The sequence below is a fragment of the Passer domesticus genome, chromosome 10 (assembly GCF_036417665.1).
Source record: "Passer domesticus isolate bPasDom1 chromosome 10, bPasDom1.hap1, whole genome shotgun sequence".
NCBI classification, from domain to species: Eukaryota; Metazoa; Chordata; class Aves; order Passeriformes; family Passeridae; genus Passer; species Passer domesticus.
Window position 1 is genome coordinate 32285818 of NC_087483.1, and position 20007 is coordinate 32305824.

General features: G+C 43.9%; 1 protein-coding gene across 1 annotated transcript in view; it reads left to right on the forward strand.

The window, feature by feature from the left end:
* The first annotated feature begins 4008 nt into the window (after window positions 1–4008).
* The window catches only part of SLC15A2 (solute carrier family 15 member 2), an 84824-nt gene continuing 68825 nt past the window's right edge, over window positions 4009–20007 (forward strand). Inside the window, exon 1 of the mRNA XM_064434998.1 lies at window positions 4009–4111. The gene's annotated coding sequence lies outside the window, so the exon portion shown is untranslated. The remainder of the gene's footprint in view (window positions 4112–20007) is intronic.

A 20007-nucleotide genomic window follows, 5' to 3' on the forward strand; every position in this document is an offset into this window, starting at 1 on the left:
TGCTCACAGGGTGCATCTGCATCCCAGCTGGATTCCAGGGGCTGTAATTCACCGGGGCTGTTACCAGGGGAAAGCGAGGGTCTTTGTTGCTTGCTCAGTTTGCCCTGCTGAATGACAAGAGTTCAGCTTTCCCTTCTGCAAGAGAGGTGTATTTTCAGACTTCTTTTTATTCTGCCTCATCTGTCCCGTGAATGAGATGCTGACCTGGCTCTTGAGTGTATCTTCAGAGTGCCTGGGTGCAAAGAGAAGCTGGAGGCAGAAGTGTTGTTAAAAGCACATGAAAAGAAGGGAGTGTCTGCATGGCAAAGGTTCTCACTGTGTCTAGTGACAAAGGCAAAGATTTCCTATTGATTTTCTAAATTGCAGAGTAGGCACAATGCAACAAGTGGTTTTGAGCTGTTGTACTTGAAATGGCTGAAAATATTTTGATGAAATAATTTTGTTCAGAAAATACTTCTCAAAAGGGGGGTGGTTTTGATTAAACTCCACTTGGATCAAGGACATAGAGAGAAATGACTGCATGCTCTATTGCAGTGCAGAGCATGGGATTTAGCAGACAACAGGAGTTGAGAGAGAATGCTGAATGTCAGTTTGGATGAATGTATCCCAAATTTGTGTACCAGGCTGGGTTTTTGTGGGTCAAGTTTTTATTGATTCATCCTGTTGAAACAGGTCCACTTTGTAGAAGAGAAGTATTCACTAGTTCTGAGGGAGCTGGGTTCAAGTTACTCTTTGGTTGAAGCTGTGATGTTTATGCAGTGTGAAGTGAAGAAGCTCCAGCAGCACAGATGGTGGCATGCCCAGTAGCCTGCTTGGAGGAGACCTGCTGAAAAGTCAGCCTGGACTTGAAGAGTCTCACCCTCTCCCAGATGATAACCCCTCACCACTGGGGTACACATGCATTTCTTTCAGAAAGTATTTGAGATGCTTTGTTTTTATTTTAAAGTGGGATTTTTTGAAGTTGCCTCTATTGGGTTGGTAGCCCATTTTGTACCTAGTACTTGTTTCAGTAGAACAGCCACGGGAGTGAAATGCAGGATTTTCTGTGCAGTGTGTTTATATCCATGCAGTATCTAATGGAATAGAACAATTAAACTCCAACTCAGTAGGTTTCTCTAGTTTCCAGATAAATTCTATATTGGGAACATTGCCCAGAAAGCTTGCTAGAAATCTTTGAAAATACATGAGCACAAGTTTCCTTTTTAACTGTATTAGGTATTATCTGTGAAATAACCAGGTGAGCACAGAGCAAGCTGAACCCCTGACCTCCTCAAAATAAAAAGCCTCTTTGGGTGAATCTGAATTAAAATAACCCCACTAGATGAGCAGGCTCCCTTTCTGCTTTGGCTTTGCAAACCAAACACTGTGAAAACAATCTCTCCAACCTAGTGCCCTGTTTTAGAGCACCATCTGCCTTTTTCTTGTACAATATTTCCCTCACTGGTACTGCAGCTATCTCCCTCTGATGTGTAGGAACAGAAAGGGTGATGGGCTAGTGCAGATATACTGTGGGTTGCCAGCTGACTCCACTGGTAGATCACTTAGTGCCCCAGACTGTCTGAGTTCATGTGCAGTGTTGTTCAGGTTGCTCTTGCTGCAACATGGGATTACCATCTGCTCGCCCACCTTTGGTTGCCTTTAAGTGCTGTTCTTTCCTCAAGGTGTCTTTAAGGAATGCAGTTACTGCAACTTGACTTCCTCTGGTTTTCTAACCTCTGAACAAGAAATCAATTTTACGTGATGTGTTTGGCCTGTAAATGAGCAGAGAAATCACAAGGATTTCAGTCAGCAGTGGTCTGCACTCTGCATCTACCACGTCTGCGGCAGTGAGGGACTGTGGTGTGCAGAAAGACCTCAAAGAAGCCTCTTCTTGGCCTGTGAGGTCCTGTGGCTTTGTGTAAGCAGCATGTAGACAGTCCCTGAGACAGGAAAGGATGGAACCAAAGGGACTCAGTCTGTCCTAAAATACAAGTCAAACCTGCTTGGGATGCAGAATGCAATTTTTCTTTTACTGCTAGCTCCACACCTCTTGCCAGGTAGGAGAGTTCAGGCAAAAACCTCAGCTCCTGGCAGTCCCAGCCTGGCTGTCTGTGCCTTACATCAGCATTCCCCTCACCTAACAGGTATATTGCTTCCCTCCTCTGCTGTCTGTCTCTGATTGATGCTGTCATTTGTGTATTGAGACAACCAGAGCTTATAAATCCTTCCAAATACCCTGTTATTAAAAAGGAATCTCACCTTCAGCTTCAGGTGGTGAGAGGGGCTCATTATGCTTCTGTTTGTTAGCTGTGCTTGTGCAGGCAGTGTCTCTTGAGGCTGGAGATGGTGCTTGGGTGTGTGGTGTAACACAGTCAGCGAGCAGTTGTGTGTCAAGAGGCATCTGGAAGGCAGGCAGGGGTTTCAAAGGCAGCAGCCTGCAGAAATTGAGATATTTGCACCTGCACTGGGAGGGCTGGCAGTGTGGAGACAGGCATTTGTGACTGCTGAGTTGTTGCTCACTCCAGAGCAGTTCAGAGTCATGGCACCGTCCCAAGGACCCTCTGTTGTTGTTCTTTTCCTGTGGCTGAGGGTGAAGATGGATGTAAAACCAGAGGTCCAAACTTAGCAAGTGCAAATTCTGCCTCCCAGAGGCTGTTTGAAGGGCCAGAAACAGCCAGGGTGAGCAAGGCAGGCTCTGTTATGAACAAATGAGAAGCTCCTCATCCTGCTCCTCCTGTGTCCTAGGGGCTCTGCTTCCATAGGGGAGGGCAGGTGTGGACCAGCTCTACACCAAACCTCACTTACAGGCTGGAATACAAAGATATTTATGAGAAGAATCATCCACGTACAGATTTAGCATTGGCTGTCTACTTCATTTCATCTCCAAAAAGCCCATAAAGCTGTGGCAAATGTCTATCTCTGTGCCCAGGTGGATTGAGTTTTCCTGCATTCTGAGGGTTTCTTCCCCATTTTTTATTATTTTACCACAGGCAGAAGGGTCTGTTTTAGGCTCAGTGCAATAACTATCATAATTTTGTCAGGCTGACACATCAGTATGGTGCCAGTCATGGTTATAGAGACCCTGGGACCACTTCATCACAGCTTCACTCCAAGGCTCCTTTTAATCTTTCCTAATAAAATTTAAATGACAGTAGCTGTTCCAGTCATGAACCAAGAAAAACCTCCCGTATTATTTCCTGGTTTTTTTTTCTCTAGTGTTGGGTTCTCTGTTTTATTGTGGCTAATTTATATGAGAACTTACATCTTCCAGAGATGGCTGTGTGAGTCTGAAACAAGTGGCACTTCTTTTTAGTGACTCTCTTCTCAGCAGATAGGATTTTTCCAGAAGAATGTGGAAAACTGTGTAGTTGGGCCTTTGCCATCTTCATCATAATCCAGGCTGAGGTTCCTGAGGCTTATGGTGGTTTTGACCAGGAGCTGTTATTGAGCTTGGATAAATATTTTTCTAATATTCTAAATAAATTTTTCTAATCAGCCATGAGAGATCTGACTCACTGGTGACACTGAGGTACCTGTCAGTCCCACATTAAATGAGGTGAGCTAATTCTCCTCACATGCTTCCACTTTTCTCTGCTCCCAAGCAGAAGATGGTAGAAGGAGAAGTTTAACAAAACTGCACAACCGTTTCTGTTTAAGCATGAGTGGTATTAAATGGCCTGCCCTACTGAAAAATGGGCCTGCCACTTGGAAGGAGAGGTAGAGTGGCTTTTAGCAGATTTTTTGATCTTGCAGGCTGCACAGTCCACAGACTTGGACCAGCCCCTGAGAAAAAAATTTTTGGCACTAAAAGTTCACCCGCAGAAGACAGTCTCAAACTTCTTAAAGTGTGAGGGGTCAAGGAGCTGTTTGGAAATCCTGTGGCTTGAACCTCTGTTTGAGCTGTTTCTAGCACTGAGCACAGTGGGATTGGAGCAATAATTTGGATTGTGCCCATGTCTTTTGCTTATTTTTCATTTAACCTGCTGATGGCCTGTGTCTTATATTGCTTTTCAGATCCACTGAGAATAACTGCTCATGACTGCATTAGTGGGAATGGATGTTTATGACTGATCCCTTGGTGGTTGCAAAACCCATCATGCTTCATCAAAACATAACACTCGCTGTGGTGCAAGTAAGTGTTTTTTTCTGGTCAGCTTCTCAGTCTGTTTCTAGCAGAAAGCTGGAGAATGACCAGAATCACTGAGGCTGTCAGAGTCTTGGTGGGAAGGAGGAAGGATGCTGGTGTGTGTGTGGGAGTCAGTCTGGTGGGGTGGATGCTGCCCTGGTCCAAACACCCCATGAGTGATGAGCTCATGTGCTGGGGTTATGTGCTCTGGGAGGGGAAGTGCAGGATTGCTGGGCCAGATTCCAAGCATTGCTATGTTCCCTCCTTGTCATTCATAGGTCATGAAGCTGGAGGGAAGTCAGGAGACTGCACTGGTAATGTGAAATCCAAGTGCTGTGGCAAAGAGGTGGGAGATGGGGACTGATGTCATTAATCATCTCTCTTAACCTCTCATCCAGAGAATTTTCACTGGTCTAGTGTGGGGAAGACCTGCTGCAGGTCCTTCACCAGCACAGGTCTCCTCTTTGACATCAAGAGATTTTCTTCCTTTCTTTTAGCAATTGGCCTAGTCTCACATGTAAAGAAAATGTCAGTGCATTTAATCAAGGTATCTTCTGTCTCCTTTCTGTATGCACATCAGGGAAGGTGATAGCTGGGGCCTTATTAATACTGCAGTGGTGAAATGTCACAACTTTGTGGCACAAGCAGGACTTGATTTACATGAGTATGATAGAGATCAGACTGGGAGACTCAGACTACAGTGTCAAAGGCCTGTAGAGTTAGATTACATTTTCCTCCCTGGTGATGGAAATGAAGTCCTAGAGGGAAATGAGTTGTTTGGTCTCATCTGAATTCTTTCTGAAGTAGTGTTGCCTTCAGAAACTCTAACTGGCACCCAGTGCCTCTCTTCTTGGCAGACTTAGCGGGAAAAACAAGGAATTAGTGATCTGGGAACAACATTTTTGGCATTTCTCAGCCATCCATGTTATCTCATTTAGCTACAAGAGGGATTGTTACCAGGAACATCTGTGGTGTCTGGGTGGAGGATGAGAGAGCATTTAAGAGACACACTGTGCATCCCAACCTCTGTCACTTTCTGGAGTCAATCCCCAACAGGCTGTCTTTGAAGGGGATATCTTTTATTCAAGTTTCCCATCTTTACTCTATATCCATGTCCTTCCATCAGCCTACACCTTTCTGCATGACTGTTTGGCCCATATCCACTGGCATCATTATCCTCTTGTGCTGATACCTTGCCAGCACGCCTTGCTTGAGATCTGGCCCTTCAGCAACACTGCATGTTCTGGGAGACTTGCCCTTCAAAGACTTCTGGCCAAACTGTATCTGTCTCAAGAGCTTGGATGCTACAAAGCATCAACAGCTCTTTCCCTCTGAAGTTTCTTCCAGTTGGCACATTCAGAAAATGCTGCCTAGGCTATTTGCTTTGCTGACTGTTTTCAGTACTTAGTACTTCTCAAGTTTTAGAAGTTGTGGGGGAAAGTGAGCTAAGCTTATATGTCTAAGGGATCCTAACATGAAGGTAGGTATCCTCATTCTTTGGCCTAGGGAAATTGATTTTGTAGTAAAATGGGAGTTCTGGCTGCTGCTTTTACAAGAATGACTGTGAAGGCCATGTACGTGGGTGCCTGGTGGCTGGACAGGCCTTGGCTGCTTGTTCCCTTCTGTGTCTGTGGTTCTCACCTATTTCTTATTACAATGGTGTTCTTGGGTACCATTTATCATCACTTTCCTTCTGTAAGAATTTTTCAGCAGAAACTGAAAAAAAATTACCGGAAAGTTGGCATCGTTTCTATTTTTCCTCTTTCAGGTGTATGTTATCCTATGGCATATGTACTTGCTCCATTCTAAACTGAAAATACCCCCCTAAGTGTTGTCTCCCCAGGGACCACCTTGTTCCCATTGAGGCAGAACCAATGTCATATGGATTTCTGGAGGCAGTTTGAGTAGTTCAGGACTGTTTTCAGGGTAGATGGGGACCTTGCTTCTCATTTTCAAGAGACCAAATCCTTTTGAGCTCAGCCTAACCCATATAAAGATTTTACAAGATACGTAGAGTTTGCTACAGACTAAAGCCATGCAGAGACATTTTCTTGAGTCTATTGCTTTTGGTGGATCTCTAAAGAACATTATAAATGCTCAGTTTTGGAGCCTAACAGACCCCTAGGGGGTAACTGAGGTTCAAAGAGATACAGTAACTCAGGCAACACCTTTTAAACCCCTTTTCTTTTCTCTTGCATTTTAAATCCTGTATCCCTGTGCCTTTTTACCATGTGAAGTTTCTAGCAGAGAGCACACAGAATTTTGTTTATAGGGGACTAGGGTGTGAATTATTACCTGTGAAGCTTGCAGTCAAGGTAGTGGGTTATAATACTAATTAAGGCAAATGTCACAGCAAGAGCATGCTGACGTTGTCAGAATTAATGGCCCAGAGCATTACTACTTAGCACACCTTTTGAAGTTAATGGAATCGTATTAATTGGGATCTTGGAGGGACTGAGGGACACAGAGTACATCACTCCTGAGCAGCACCTCTGTTATTACATTAGAGCTGGAATAGCATCAAATTCCTCCTGCCTTTTAGGCCCCTTTTGCTCAACCATTTCACAAGAGGGTGTCTCTGATAAGGCCCAGGGGAAGGTTGTTTGGTTCCAGGTTAAGAGGTGGAAAAATCTGTTCCTGCTGTAGTTGCAGAGAATCACTCTGCCTCCAGAAACCAGTGCTGAGGACTGCCAAAATGCCTCTGGCACAATACTGAGAGGACAAGGAAATGTGTTCAAAAATACTATGTACCCTTGTCCCTGAGTCTGATTCTACAAATTCATCTCCCCTCCAGAGTGTTCATTCCAATGGGCACAACCCACGGTAGTGGTGCAAGACACAATCTCAGAGCACTAAAACAAAAGTGTCTGTCAGCAATTCTGAGTTCTTTTGGATATTAACCAGCTGTGGTAGCACCAAGACCAGCACAAGGCATGGTTAGACCTAATGCCAACAAAATTTCTAGTTTTGAAATAGAAAACAGCAAATCATGGAGGCCATTTGCTTTCCTTGGGGAAGAAAACAAACCAAACAAAACACCACCAAACCAAACCTGAAAAGCTGATACTTATAGAAACCCAAAACTCAAAACTTTTAATACAGTACTGTGAGCAGATGAGGAAAAAGAAAAAAGCCCAGGTTTTCTACTGAGGATTTTAATTCTAAAGCAGAATGTTCTCATTTTCATCCAAGTTTTCCACATGGGGGAAATAATTTTTAAGCATCTCTTATGTAAAATAATTAACCATAGATGAGAAATGGATGATTTCAGAAGAAAAGAAACACATGCTATCTTTAGATAATGGTATTAAATCCATTGTGCACTGGAATGGAAGTTTTTATGATACTGTAGATTTTCTGTGCCATTTTATCCTTCTTGAGTTTAGATTTTGAAAAAATTACTTAGCTATGATAAAACCTTTTTTCTGTGTTAACAGGAGTACAATTATTAATTGTCCTTTGCAATGTTACTGGTATGTAGGTTTGTGATTACTATTGACTAAATTTGTAGGGTTTCACAATCTCTCCTGTGCTAGCATAGGGGAAACATTCATATTTGCTAGAAACGATGATGATTCAGTGTCAGCTCAGTTACCCACTGCGTGGAAGTAGAAACAACAGCGTGGTTGAGCCAGTGCTGCCCAGATGCAAAGATCCCTCTCAGCTCCAACCTCAGAGGCTTGACTGCAGTATCTATCTGGAGCTCATCCCATATGGTGCTCGTCAGATGAGCAGGAGCTGCAGTAAATCTGTTGCAGGATTCCTGCATGATGTTAAACACTCCTCAGCCTCACTGCTGGGCGTGCTGTGCAGCCTGTAACTGGCTGCAAGGGAGGGCAGGGTTTTCCAGCAGAAGCCCTTCTGCTTAGGGCAGTTTCTCTCAGGGCTTGTTACCCTGACCTGAGGCTGCAGAACTGCTTTGCTCCCAAGCAAGCGCAAAGCGCTCCTGGCTGTTTAAATCTGTCGCAGTTCTGTTTGAACTGAAAGGCTCCTCTGTTCCTCAGAGGAGTGTGTTGTAAAACAGTGACATTTGTTAAATGGAGAACACGTAGGGCAAGGACTCCATCAGCTTCAGGAGACAGTGAGTAATGATCTCTTAATATCTGAGAGCTTTAAAGCTACTATAATATTCTTCAAAGTCAGGGTAGTGTGGTGGGGCCCCGCAGAGCTATCTTGCGTTCAGGAGCAGGTTGCTGCTGAGCACGCAGCCAGACACTGTTCTTCAGCATCATCTCTGCAGAGGGGAGCATTAGTTGCTGTGCAATGTGCATCACAGCCCAGACAGATTTATGATTTACTTTCAAGCGTTCCTGTAGCACCCATCACTCAGCTGGTTACCTGCACCTGCCAGACACTGCTTTGCACTTGGGCTGCTGTCTGCTCTGCCCTCTTCCTGACACAAATCAATGTGCTAAGCCTCAGTGCACTTGAGAAGGAGGTAAAAGCCCCACAGCTGTCACCACAAAAGGAGGAATGGAGGAGAAGGTCATGTCTGTGATTGAATGTCTGTGGTACAGGTGGATGTGAGTCTTGCTGTTTTGGATCCCTCAGACTTGTGATACCAGTGGTGTCTATGTGGTGCCATGGCTTCGTGTTACCCATTGGGCAAGGTCCTGGCTCTGCAGAGCTCAGAAGAAAAGACAGGGCAGCAACTTCAATCAGTCTGTCTCTTCCCCTCTTGTGTTGATGTCTGAGCTGTGCTGGGCATGTGCAGAATCTGCAAAGGCTTCTTTAGAGCCACCATGACCTCTGCTGCTATGCACAGACAAGACTGAGCTGATCCTCGTCTGTCACATGAAGATGTACATTTATGCTATTTGAAACTTGGCCAAATAACAACTAAGTGGTAATGAACTGTGTGTTTTTGGCTTCAGAGTCTCTGGGACAGAGGGTTGGAAGCAGAGAGATGATTTATATCCTCAAGTCTGTTATTTACAAGCAGTCATGGTCCTCATCGTTCTATAGACAAATAGAAGGAGTTGTAAATTTGCCATATACAGTCCCTTGAGCTAATGCTTATGGGAAATATAATTTGAAACATTCATTTGTCCTAGAGAACTGAGCCTGACCCACACTGTCATGGAGATAGGTACAAGACCCAGACATAGGTGGATGCACTTCCATAACATCCTTAGTATAAAGAATTTGCTATCCATATAGACAGAACAGAAGAAGCAAGAGGGAAATTAGGTCTCCTGAGTTGCAATTCACCTTATTAATCACTGCAACAGATGACTAGTTAAGGACTAATTAAGGGCTAACTGTGGGTCAGGAGAAGTGAAGCAGCTAGCAAATAGGCATGACAGCATTGGGCATTCATTCCCTAACAGATCACATAAACCTGAAAGTGTACCCCCTACTTTTAGTAAGCATGGGACTACTCACATTTTAGAATTAATCTGAAAAACAGTTATGCCTTGTTTCTAAGGAAAAAAATCTTGTGTGTATGTCTGTGGGAATACAAGCATTATGTGAGATAAGTATAAAGTGTGTGTGTTACAATCAGGCCTTAGAATTTTTGCACTTCTTCCTATCTGGACACTTTTATGAGGACAGCGTTGTTCTGTAGAACTCGCTCTATGCAGAACCATTTGTTAGAGCAGGGGTGGTGTGTTTTGTTTGCAAATAGTCTGGTGTTTTAATATCATCACTCCCCCACGCTTGTGCTTACCACCCACATCAGGAGTTTAAGGAAGAGGTGAAATACAGCTATTTTGTGCACTTTGTCTGTTTTCCTTGCAAATCTTCTTTTCATCTGAAATAGGGATTTTTGAGGGCTAATGTTAAAGTCAATAGATCTAATTAAATTGATTAGATTCTCTTTTAATTCTAGTAATTGTACTGGTTTGACTGGAGTTGCTACTGATTTATAAGGAATTGCCATTTGTGCCATGGACTTCTTCAGTGAAGGACAAATCCAATCCTCTGTAATACTGTATATCTCAGTTTCCCCTCTTCCACCTTCACAGTCTTGTTCCTTGGTGTGAGTGGAACCAAGTAGAGTGAATGTCCAGTGTCTGCTCTGGCTCTTGGGCAGAGCTAATGACAGGTCCTCAGAGTCCCAGCTAAAGGCTATGGCATGAGCCTTCTGGCTGTCCTGCTTAAGGCTTCCACTCATATCTGAACCACATATTTTTTTTGTACTTGAATATTATAATGAAGTATGGGGATAAGACTTTACCTGTTTGTCTGGGACTACATCAAAGTAATGTTACAAGCAGATTGCCAAATTCCTTTGTGCTCTGGATCTGCCATTCTTCTGGTGTGTACATGGGTCAGCCATGCCTTGGAGCTCTGCAGGGCATGATGAAATGGGGCTTCACAGGGTAGCTGCAGCAAACTCATGGTCCTGGGGATGTTATGGTTCTGCTTGCCTGCTGGTTCCCCTGGTCCTGCTTGGGTATCTCAGTGCTGTGCTAATACACTGTGCTCCTTTGCTAGCATTGTTAGCTTCCTTAGATCTGATGCTCCCTGGCTGTTATCTCCATTTCCCACACAGCTGTTAAGTACATTTTCTCTTTTAACTGGGTGTTTCATGTACCTGGCAATGGTGACTGCCCTGTATTTTCCAGCACCACTTCTGTGGCTATCTGCACGTATTTATTTCTCTCCCTCCCAGATATATCGTTTCTGTCATGGCATTGGGTCCTCCCTCACTACAAAGAGGCAGAAATAAAAAAAATCACTTCATAAATTCCCCCATTTCATCACCTGCTGACTCCAGTTCACCCCTAACATTTTTACTGGAGTAATTGTCTTGTTTACTCTTTGTCTGGTACAGGCATATCCACAGTGCATTATGCTTCCTGGGAACCTCTCTGTAAGTCTGGTACTCAATATCTCTTTCTGGTTCCTTAATAATCCTCCTAACTCACTTTGCCTTGTTTTTATAGGTCTTCTAGTTCCCTTGCAGGTAGTTCATATCTTTAATACAATTCTCTTTATTGCTTGTACTCCTTTTTACCTTCTGGCCTAAAAACATTGCCCTCTACTGCCTTGGGTTTTGCTCCTAGTCTAGACTCCTGTAATTAGCACTGAGATCACAAAAGGTGAAATAGTAATTTTACAGAGCTGCCCATGAACCTGTGCATGTGAGAGAGCATCCAGGGGCACAGCTTGGGTTTCTCTGCCCCCCAAACTCTCTGTCCTCCCAGCTGTCTGCCCTGGATGCTCCAAAGGCCCTGCTGTTCCTTTCCTTTTCTGTGGTCTATTGTTTTTCCAAGTAGTACCTTTGACTCTTATTAGACCTGTTTGGCATTTACCACAGTGGAGCTTGCTCTGCAGGTGTCTCCTGCTTGCAGATGCACCTCTGCATCAGAGAAAGATGCTTCTCTGCTGTGAAGAAGAAGTGGTACTAGGAAGGCTGTTATCTCTCATTTTTAGGCTGATATCTGCAGAAAGTCTAGTGCCAGGTCAGTGGATGCAGAGGAGTGGATTTGACTGGGTACTCTAAGGCATGTGGAAATTAACACTGGTCTCTCTACACGGACCTTTTCAAAACTTAAGTGTCTAAGTTAGAACAAAATCTAAGAGTATTCCAGTATTGTACTAAAGCTGGGAAGAACTCAGGAAATTCCTGACTGATGGGAATGGATGCTGGGGTGTTCTGTAGATCAGGCTCTCTCAAAGCAAGCATGAATCCTCGTGTTAGTTTGTTGTGCTTCTCGAGTCCCTTTTATATTTGACGTCACTGATTGTGTGTGCAGTTCTTCAGATGGACCTGGGGCTGCTAACAGAAAGGGGACATCTCTACAGGCAACATGTTAACAATGTGAAAATAAAAATCCTTTCTCCTTCACATTGCCAAGATAAAATGAAGTGCTCTCCATGTCCCTGACCTGTCACCCAAATTCCCATCTTGCTTTTCTGTCTGTGGCAGTAAAAATAAGTGACCCAGCAGGATGACTTTCCATTGAAGGAAGGGCCTGATAGCTGAAATTCTGTGAGGTTATTCAGAGAAGCAAAGATCCTGAGGAACAATTACATCTTTTCCTTAATGGCAAAAAAGCTATGCCAGTATGACTTCATCTTCCTGCTGTGCAAAAGCTACAGATGTGCTTTTAAGGCCCTACAGGAGCTGGCATCTGCATAGCATGTCCTGTGCATTGTATTGCTGTGCTTTGGCACTGGAACTTTGCAACACAAAAGCTTGCATTAAAGTGAGGGAGACCACAACCAATAATAGATAAGGGCAGTACAGTGAGGATGCATGATTCTGGCACAACAACAAAAGCTAGTGAGGGCTTTGGAGGGGAGAATGGTTCTTTTGTTTTCAGAACCAAAGTATGCCATGGAAACCTGTTTGCCTTTTTCCCTGGGTACCATTACAAAAATTAATAGATATATGTATGAACACAGTGTGTCAAATGAAGTATTAGAGACACTGTTTCATAAGAAGTTACAAGTAAAAATTAATTTCAGTTGTCTGGGAAGTAAAGGATACCCCAAGGCTACAGGGACACATTTTGGTTGGTTAGAATATGAAATGCATGCTCCTGTCTCAGAGAGGGGGTATGTTTCTGATTTTCTATTATTGATTATTAATGTGTATGGTTTTTCTTCGTCTTGCTGGAAGAGAAAAAAACAGAAATGAGGAGTGTTCTGATTATTCCCCATGCCTGTATTTGTGCAGAACTTGGCACACAGCCTTCTGAATATTTGGGTGACTTTATCTTGACTCTCCCTGCAAGTCATCGTGTGATAGGCTGAGAAGACTTCATCTCTTCCCAAGGAAAGGGTTGGAGATGAGCAGGTAAATTGCCTGCCAGAAGAGTTGATCTCCCTCCAATGATTAGAAGAACTTTCTCAGTGAGAGTGGGTCTCATTGGGTTAGACTACAGGTGTCACTTTTGTTTAGCTACAGATATATGAGGGGTGTCCCACACCTGTGGTCACACTTGCAGAGATATATAGTGGGAGTTACCTGACTGCCTCTGTGCTTAAAGACTCTGGGAATTTTTTTATTCTGTAGAACACAAGGGAGTACCGAAGGAAAAAAAGTACTTTCCAGTTTGAGCAGTAGAGGAATTAAATGCTAAGATAAAAGCTCATAATTCTGATTTTCCTGTTAGCTTCCATCTTCTGATATTAAGTGTATTCTGACATCAGTCATGAGAGCAACTGGCTGTGGAGTTAATGTTGCATTATGCCTTGGAGCAGGGCACACCATCATTTCTGTGCTTTGTTTTGAGGATTCATAGGAATCTTGGACCTGAGGTGCAGTCAGATAGTAAAAGCAAGACAGTTATCACAAGGAGATGATCCTTTTGAAGAGATTTCTTTTTTCATTCTCATTTTCAAAATAATACATATTGTCTTCCATTCCCAATTCCTCATCAGTATCAGAACATTTAATTAAAAGGTCATATCCATCTATGCCTGGTGCCCTAGATAGCTTCTTCCTCCACTTTAAAGAGAAGCTAAATTTCCCTAGTGAGGATAAATGGGGGAGGAATTAGGCCAAAGTAGGTAGATACAGTTTCTGTGGAACACGTGGAGAAGGAAAGCATATGCAGAAGTCACATCTCCTGACAAGACTGCTCAGGCAAGACATTAGTCACAGGCTGGGAGTCAAACAGTTTCCTGAGTAACACCAGGAAACAGCAGTTTTCATCAAATGACGCATCGCAATATGATCGTTTGGGGCAAATTGCTTGATGCATATGCATTTCAGCTTAACTCACTGGAAAATAAGGACAACACAGTGTTCACTCATCCCAAAAAGTAAATACGTAGGGAAGGTAATAAGTTTGCCAGATAGTCATGTCATGGAATGATTCATCGGAGTGTACTTGCTCTGAAGCTTATGCACTGCTGCTTGATCTTGACAAACATATCATTTCATATGGAGATACCTGGAAGCATCTACTTAATCATCCTGGATTGGAGTGGTTTTGCCATGTCCTGAGTGGGAGGTTCCATCCTGTTCATGAGGAGTGCTCCTGCCCTCTGATACATGACAATAAAATTCCTGTACTCAAACACTCCAAATACCAGATGCATGTTTTTGATGTGTGCCCTTGTGCCCATACATGGGGAAAACTAAAGAGGCTCCATTAACCCCTTAAACAGAAAGTTATTACAATGTAAAGTCCACAATTAAAGCTGTAAAGCCAGTTTCATAACTCATGTAGTAGTGTTCCCTCTATTTAATAAAGCCATTTGTTGATCTGTAGCAGCGAATTATACTTTTTGAGCATTTAAGTAATACTTCCACTTTGCTTCCAGTTTATGAAGCAGTTTAGTATTTTCCTGGGCTCACTAATGCTGACTGTACACAACTTCTGGTGTTGGGCACTTAGTCAGCATAGGAGCTTGAACAAAGTTATTGCTATTTTGTGCACAATATGGGAATGTTTCCTTTTAGATATCTCCCCTTTGCCTAGCTACCTCCAATACCATTGGAGCATACCCCATTCTAGCAAACAAATCCAAAAGGAATGGATTAATCCAAGTGAGTTACATAGACGCCAATGTCAGGAACACCTGGCCCAAGGAGGACGTGGTGTCAGATTTCTAAAGCTGGCCTGACCGGTTCACCATCTCTTCAAAGGCACCAAAGGACCTGGTGTCTCTTCTGAATAATGAGAAGAATTCAAACAGAGGAACTAGGTGCTCTTAAGAAAACTGTTTCAGAAGGCTCCATTGAACAAGAACTGGTGGTTTTTGTTTAGCCCTAAATGATTTGAACACTATTTTTTATGATCCTAAAGCTGTTTTGGCTTTCTTTTTAGATCAGCTCATGAAATGAGAAATATTGCTCCCGCATACAAGCCTCTCATCTGTGGTCTTAGACCATGGCCATCAGCATGGTCACAGCTGGAGTCCTCTGTGGACAGCAGAAGTTCCTTGACTCCATCCACTTGCCATCATGGCTATTGAAAATCTGCCAGCACGCTGTGGCTGATTCCATGAGACAAAAATATCCTTCTTATAATTGTCCTTTTCCCAAATGGATCCTTATTCAGCTAAAAGCCCACTCTAGCCTGCATTATTTCAGAACATGTTTTTTCTAGGACATTTCTGAGCATTTTTGAGGCATTTCCTTTAGGTGGCAGCAGGAGTACAGGAATATTCAGCCTTCACGGTCCCCCTCGATGGCACAGCTTTGTGCTGAAGAATGTAAACTCAGTTTTACCACCTTTTCATAGCCTTACACACATGAAAGTTTGTTTGCATTATTAGAGCAGCTTCCTGATGAGCGGAAATCATTAGTCAAGACCCTGTCACCTGTCTGGGCAGTCCTTTGGGCCTCTGCATGTAACTGCTATGACAGTCTGGACACCTAACAATAATGGAAATGATGCAGGCCCTACTTAAGGGATCAGTCTGGACTTGGTATTGCCTACACACAACATTTTGATGGAGTGTGAAAGGCAAGGAGGTGGGGAGGAGAATGCTCAAAATTTTGTTGCATGTTCACCTGTTCTAGGAGTTGAGGCAAAACTGGCAATATGTTAAACACAGTTGCAGTAGCTGCTAAACTTCAGAATTCCCCATTTCTGGGATAGCCCTACTTTTTGCCTATCTGCTGGTAAGCCAAAAGATACTTCTCTATACTGTCCCTCATTTTCAGACTCCCTTCCTGTTTGCTTTGAGAGGAAATTCTCAGCTGTTGTGTCCATCACATTTCCTGGGAAATGTTTTAAAATTTGTGGTCTGCTTGTGAGACAAGGAAATCTGCAACATCATTTTGCTTTGAACACCAGTATGCTATGGGGTCTCTCATGTTGAGGAGCTGGGACATGGAACTGTAAACTGTGAACTCCACAGAATGCCATTCAGGCATTTCCATCCAGCTGGAAATGAGCCACTAACTCTCAGTACTGAGGGGGACTTGTCTCAGGGCTGTGGCCTTGGGTTCATGGGAAGGGAGACAGAGGCTGAGCTTTGGTTCTTGTCGCTCCCACACCTGAAGTGACTGTGGGATCTAGCTGGAGATCCTTGGCTGGGGACCTCGAGCGATTGCTTGTATGCTGCTGTATGAGAGCCTGCTCTGCTTCAGACCCTTCTGGGCTTGTTAGCCTCAGACCTCATTTCTCAGTGCTGCTCCAGAAGAGAAATGATGTTTCTTCTGTGTGTTGGTCCCCTGCCTTCTCATGAGGGCCTTGAAGTGGCCTCACCTTTTTGAGGAACAAGCAGATACACTTGTTGCAGTGACTTGTGAAAGCTGTTGGTACAGTTCCCAGTACCCTGATGTTCTCTGTCACGCTCAAACCTCCTTCCATTCATCTGTCAATGAACAACTGCTGTTGCTTCACACCCTCCTGGAGCCTGGCCATTTATCCAGCTTTTATAGAGAGTAAATAATATGCTCAGTTATATGTCTGGAAATAGTGTTCTGTACAAATTCCTGGGGCAATCAATATACAGAGTCATTTTATGTTAGAAATAGCTTGTTCCAAATGGCCATATATATCTTTATTATACTGTAAATTCTCACACTGTCACTGGAAGCCACACATGCCTTAGTGCAGAGCTTTGATTGCAGAGCAAGTTCCTTCCCTCCTTCCATTTCCAAGCTTCTTTCTGTTTCCTCCCATGCACCTGGATCAAGGTTTAGGAATTGACTGAACTCTCCAACACACCTCAAAATCTCCTTCTCTTTCCAGTGCAAAAGTGCTATTAGGATATTTTTCTCCCCTTGAAGGCCCCACTGAAGCTCTCTTCCAAAAAAACCAAATCAGTCTGTGAATGTCCATGCCCTCCCTATAGCCTTACTATTTTGGTAATGTTTCTTCTGTCAAAATTAATTTTATGGCAAAAGCCTTGAGAGCTCCAAGCCAGCACTGAGCCCTGCTCTCCCAGGTGCTGTACGCAGAGCGCAATATGGCTTTAGTCATCTTGAACCAAAAAATCTACCAGAGGGAATCTGCATCCTCTGCTTATGGTCTCTCCATATCTGGGGACTAGTCTGAAAGGTTTGTGAAAGAAAATTATGGGACCTGGGCAGTCAGATATAGTGAGGACAGTTCCAGCCACTTCATGGAATGTAAAATGCATTCACATAACGGGCAGGGATGAGGAGATTCGTGGTTCCTGCCCCTCAGCAGCTGGGGGGCTGCTTCACAAACATGTCTGTTAGCTAGAAAATATCTGGCACTGGTATAAGAGGGGATTTTCTCTGTAAAAAAAAAACATGTGAGAGGCAGAGTGTGGTGATACAGATAGAGAATGAGAGTCTTCACATACAGACACAAATGCTGTTCCCCTAGAAGCATTCTCATCTCTTTCCTGTGATGGGGAAATGAAAGTTATTCTCAGGGTTAAAGTTATGGGCATTGGAGACAGCAAAATAAACAATAATGGCTTGGAGAGAAGACAGGAAGATGAAGCATGGCTGTGCCTGGGGGACAGTCACTGCTTGCACAGCATGTCTTCCTGCTGTACACCATCTCAGAGTGAATCCCACCTTCAGAATTTGAATTACTTTAGGGGAGATATTTCTTTTTTACTGTTTTTAGCCCTGTTGTGCCCAGAGAAAGTGAGCAGTGCTTGTCCTGCTCTGGCACAGCTGGAACAAAGCTCTGGCTAAGCGAGAGCCAGAAACTGCCATAAAAGAGAGGGATGATTCTCATGGGGCTGGGGAGCATGGGTTGTAGTTTACTGTGGGTCTCAGCTAAGCTCAGAAGAAAGAAGTTTCTCTGCAAGTCCAGCAGAATTGAGCAAGTTCTGAGGAGGCACTAAAATGTCTTGCTGGGAAACAGTTTTTGTTTTTGAGAATGAGTGTGGCTGTCAGTTGCATCCACTTTGCTGGGCTGGATCTGGGTGGAGGGGCTGAAACATGGCCCACAGGTCTGGGGCTGAGAAGTTTCTTCCCACCCAGTAAGAAGTCCCCTTGGAATAAGAGTATTTCTGTGTGTCAGGAACTGGTGCTCTGCTTAGCACAGAGACACCACATCTTCAGCTGTACACTTAGTAGCTGTGACTCAGTCATGACCTTGGACAGCTGCTCTCAGGGAAGATGTGCTGCCAGCTCCATGGCCTGACAGGGAGGGGATTTGTGAAGCTGCTCAGCATGGTTGTGTGACATGTTTGGGAAGGCTGTTTGGAAAGTCCTGACCCTTGGGACAAGGTCCACATCTCTGTGAGCATCACCTCCCTAACCTGGACAAGGCATGAAACCCCACCACAGCTCCCAGCACTGCTTGTGTGGGGAGGCAAAACTGTGCTGGAAAAGCCAATGTAATCCTGCACCATGAAGTCACAGCTGGAGGCAACAGGCACATCCTTTGCCAGTGTAAATTACGGTGACCTGATTGATTTCAGGGCCAGCCTTAGTATTGAAGATGTCGCAAAAAGTTCTTTCAAAGGAGTCTTTAGAGAAATGTCTCCCCCTTGGTCTTTCGTTAACTTGCCTGTGATAATGCATCTGCAGTTGCTATCACTGTAGAGCTTGCTCAGAAGAAGAAGAAAGAAAAAGAAAGAAGGAGAGAGGCTGCTGTTCATCTTATTGACTGCTTTTTCACTTCTTTAAAAGTAATTAGGAGTTTAATCAGAGTTTCTATGGATTTTTTGGGGAATCTGTAATTAAAATCTGCACAGTCAACTTGCATTATATACTTAACCCTCTTCCAGAGCTGCTCAAATATCTTTAATATTCTCACATGTTCTAATGGAAAGTGTCAAGTACCTCAACATAAAAATGAGCAGCAAATCCCCTGCAATGGGCTGCTAACACTGCAGCCCCCAACAGTTTTTTTGTTGTGAGGAAAGGTCTGCTCTCTGATAACAGCTCAGGCTGTAGGTTAACAGGCCTGATCGACTCCGAGCTGGTTTTTCTCTAATGAATAGAGATGTTTCTTTTCATCAGCATAGAGTGCAGTGTATGGAGAGGGGGAAGGGAAGCAGGAGAAAAAAGAAGCTGTCTGACTGTGTAGGGATGGAGCCAGTTTCTTGATAAGCTTTCAATTAAGAGCAGATTAAAATTAGGTTTATCTTCTCCTGAAAATGGCAATGACGTTAATATAATAATACAATGTAATAACTTAATAACCCAGTTGGAAGTGACTCATCCATATTGGAAAGATCACATTTTTGCTGCCTAGTTCTGGGAAGGTTAAGTATGTCCATCCCTCATTCCTGCAGGTGTGCAGGCACCCATGGGGAGAGGGAAAGCTGGACAGTTCACAGCCTGGCTGCTTCTCCTCCTGGGAGGTTTGGTGTGATTGACAAGGGAGATTTATGGTGCAGAAGTGTGTGATGAGTCCATTTGTAGAAACAAGTGTTGAGGCTCAGCAGGATCCTCCACTGCCTGGTCCTCATTGTTTACTCAATCCCATTGCTCCACCAAGGACAGGACAAACACCCAGAGCTTTGAGGTGTAGCAGCTGGTTTCTGGCTTTGCTAGGAAAAGATCCAAAATCAAACAACCCCAGCTGACTGTTCCTTCTCAGTCCAGCCCATCACATGTGTTATGGACTGTGAAATCTGCTGGCCATAGTGGGGGTTTATTCCTTCTGTTCAGGTAAAGGAAATAAGTTTCCTCTGCCATGGGAGACTGTGTGTGTAAGCTGTCTTGTGCAGTGTTTGCTGCCCTGAGCTCAGGTGTTGACCCCTGAAATTAACCCAGATTTTCACCTGAGAAGAGCCTGACTGAACTGGTGTCATGGGAGAGTGCAGCCGCTCATTCTGCTCAGGCTGGATGATCTCAGATGTGCCATTTGGCTGCAGGGACAAAGCTGGTAAATCCTTTCCTGCAGTCAGGAGATCTGATTGGGCTGAGGATGATTTGCTCATCTCATTCCATGGGATGATCAACACTAGCCTGTAACTTGTGTGTTCGACAAAGGACTTGTGTCTGTGCCCTGCGAGGTGTTTTATGGAGGAGGGTATAAAACACTTCTACTCTCTTGTCATGAAGGCTGTCATCATCATCTCGGTCCAGAGCCTGAGCTTTACCC